Source organism: Lolium rigidum, unplaced genomic scaffold, assembly GCF_022539505.1.
Source record: "Lolium rigidum isolate FL_2022 unplaced genomic scaffold, APGP_CSIRO_Lrig_0.1 contig_62169_1, whole genome shotgun sequence".
Taxonomy (NCBI): domain Eukaryota; kingdom Viridiplantae; phylum Streptophyta; class Magnoliopsida; order Poales; family Poaceae; genus Lolium; species Lolium rigidum.
In genome coordinates this window covers 1-2,856 of record NW_025901155.1, presented here as the reverse complement: position 1 = coordinate 2,856, position 2,856 = coordinate 1, and the positions used below count along the sequence as shown (strand labels likewise).

The 2,856-nt window shown below is 44.5% G+C and overlaps 1 long non-coding RNA gene across 2 annotated transcripts; it reads left to right on the top strand.

Moving 5' to 3' along the window:
• On the top strand, window positions 1–2,755 carry LOC124681952. 2 transcript variants are annotated; one of them, XR_006996093.1, is made up of 8 exons: window positions 1–315; window positions 391–646; window positions 1,159–1,273; window positions 1,408–1,626; window positions 1,746–1,826; window positions 1,975–2,044; window positions 2,255–2,482; window positions 2,569–2,755. It is a non-coding gene; the product is annotated as an uncharacterized LOC124681952 (long non-coding RNA). The 2 variants fall into 2 exon arrangements; XR_006996092.1 differs by having other exon boundaries at window positions 3–315; window positions 2,188–2,482.
• The last annotated feature ends 101 nt before the right edge of the window (window positions 2,756–2,856 follow it).

The window sequence follows — 2,856 nt, the reverse complement described above, 5'->3', positions numbered from 1 at the left end:
TATTGAGCAGGATGCGGGCGTTCCAGCGGCGCCTCCGCGGTTTACGGCGGCAGAAGGGGCACCACACGTGAGACCCCACCCCTTCCCCGTAGTCCCTACTCGCTCACCTGCCTCCCAGGCCTCTGGCACTTCTCTCTCATGCTCTCTATTTCCACAGGCCGGAGCATGGGAACGGTCGGAGCGGCGGCGGGGCCATCAGAACAAAAGCTTGCGAACGGTTGGAGAGATGGCGTGGTCACCGGAACAAGACGACGTGCCGGCAGGGTCGGCCCACGGGGGGCTTGCAGGCAACACCAGATACGCGTAGAGAAGCAGGTGCCTTGCGTGACTGCTCCCTCCTCCCCTCGGTTTCTTTCTTTGGTCTCCTCTCTCATCCAACAATGGGCGCAGCGATGCAAAGACAGCTGCATCGACCACGGTCATGGCGGCGACAGCGGGGTGGCCGGCGGTGATGGAGACAGCCACAACGTCAGATGAGCTCGACCTTTGCTGTCAGATTCTCTTTTTTCATTTCGCATGTTTCCCTTTTCCTGATCATGTTCTTCCTCTGAATTTTACAGATTTTTGTTTTATGAATAGGGCATATCTGGTGTGACAACGAGGTAGATCCGTAGATGATGTGGAGTAAGACAAAGCATCAGGCCAGGTATTGCCTGAGATCTGCTTCCTCTCTCTTGCTTCAATTCCTTCAATTACAGTCTACTGACAGCTTATTTTCATATTTAGGCTGGTTGATTAGATGGCATATTGTAGTTCTCCGAAGTTCTATAGATGCATGGTCTGGCTGCAAACATACGTTAGGAAATTCTGCACCTTTCACCCTTCTTTTAGGCATTTACAATAGCAGATTAATCACGTCTTCTATTCAATCTACACTTTCTGTTTGCCATTCAGAATGTATACGTACAGTTTCTGGTATTTTGCATTGCGAGGCTGCACAGAACCCATGTACCTCCCATGACAATAAGAGTCCCGAACTTTTCATTGCCATAAAATGAATTGTGGCCTGTTAACCTAATTTATCAGGAGTCCAAACCTTTTTATTGCCATAAAATAAATTTCCCAGTTAAGCTAATTAACTGGGATGATTTTTGGTTCATTGCATCGTTTGACGGTTGATCACATTTCCTCAATCCATTTTCAATCATTATTTTGCAGCTTCATAACTTGAGAGATCAACCCTGCAAAAAAAAGAAACTGAAGAGATCATCATGGTGTATGCAATTTTGAGACAGTGGCGTACCTTGGAGCCTCGCTTGATTGGTCACGCGAAGTAAGGTCCTTTCCTGATTCCTCCATTACTATAGCTAGGAAAATCAAATTTTCTTGCTTTGTTTTAAACTCATTAATTCCCTCCGTGGCCATCGACGCTGGCGCCTCTCCGTCTCTCAACCGGCAATTGTGCAGCACACGGCAAGGTCGCCTCCCTTCTGCATCGCCTTCTCCTCCTTCGCGTAGTCATTCGTGCCTGCCCAGGGGCGCGCGTTCAAGGCAAGGTAGGCCTACATGCCTTTCCTGGTGCCTACATATCTTCCTCTGGGCCGTATCTTCGTTCCGGTTGCCGTTCCTCCCGTTCCGGGCATGACTGTCATGTTTCACAAGGTGCTGCAGTGGCTGTTGGATCAGGTCCGAGCTCGATCACTTATGGATGTTGGCTATTTTTGCTATATTTTTGCTCTTCTTTGATCAATTTCGTGCCTATTTTTCAAGTTGTTCTTTGTGCTTTGTGCTTTGTTTGACGTCAGAGCTTGGAGACCACAGATCTGGCAAGGCAACCAACTGGCAAGACACACTTTTGTAGTTCCAGTGATTCCTGGATCGATAAGGTGAATTCTTAATCACTCTATTTGTGTCTATTTTCCTTCCTCCATATCGTTTTTTTATTTTTTATTTTTATTTATACCTCCTAACCGTATTATGCAACTGCCACTCTCTATTTGCATTACTGCCTGATCTAAAAACCAATAATTGCAGGCAGATCGGAAAAGTAAGGACGCACACACCACCACTTACACAAATTGGATTTTGTTGTTGTCGACGTGAGGTATCCCTCGAAAATTCTAACAATTTGTTTACTCGCCCTCGGTTATAGACCACTTGAATTGTTAAAACCAATATGTAGCCTCCTTTCCCCAACAAATATATTGCTATCTGATTATCTACATTTGCTGTAATTAAACTTCACAGATGACAGTCTTCCTTTTATCATTATAATGCTACACTTCCATAAGTATTTAACCTTATTCTCATTCAGGTATGAATAGACCAACATTTTTTACTCCATCTTTGTAAGCTACGGAAAATTAGACCTGACAATAATATGGTAAAGGATTAATGACAAATGGTTCTGCCACCACAAGATAACACCTGATAGAATGTACTTCAGCACCTGGTTCTGGGAAGCACTGAGAACAGTATCTGCCAGTGATGTTTCCTTGAAACATCTTCAAATGAACTTGATCTATCCAGAGCTATGTTACAGGTCGGTCTGCTGAATTTTGTTGAGATTTGTGTACAGAAGTTAGGTGTTTATATTCAAATAATGTGAAGTACCTTTGGTGGTTTCAGGTCTGGGGAAAGGTACGAAAGGTTGTGTGGCTCCTTCCAATCAGGTGGTCGGGTCTTGGTAGGCTGGTGTCAAGGTTCAGTTCACCGTCGGCCACTTGAATTGTTAGAACCAATATGTAGCCTCCTTTCCCCAAAAAAATATAGTGTTATCTGATTATCTCCATTTGCTGTAATTGATCTTCACAGATGACAGTCTTCTATTTACCATTATAATGCCACACTTTCATAAGTACTTAACCTTATATAATGCTAAACTTCCATAAGTACTTGCTGCATCGTAGACAACAC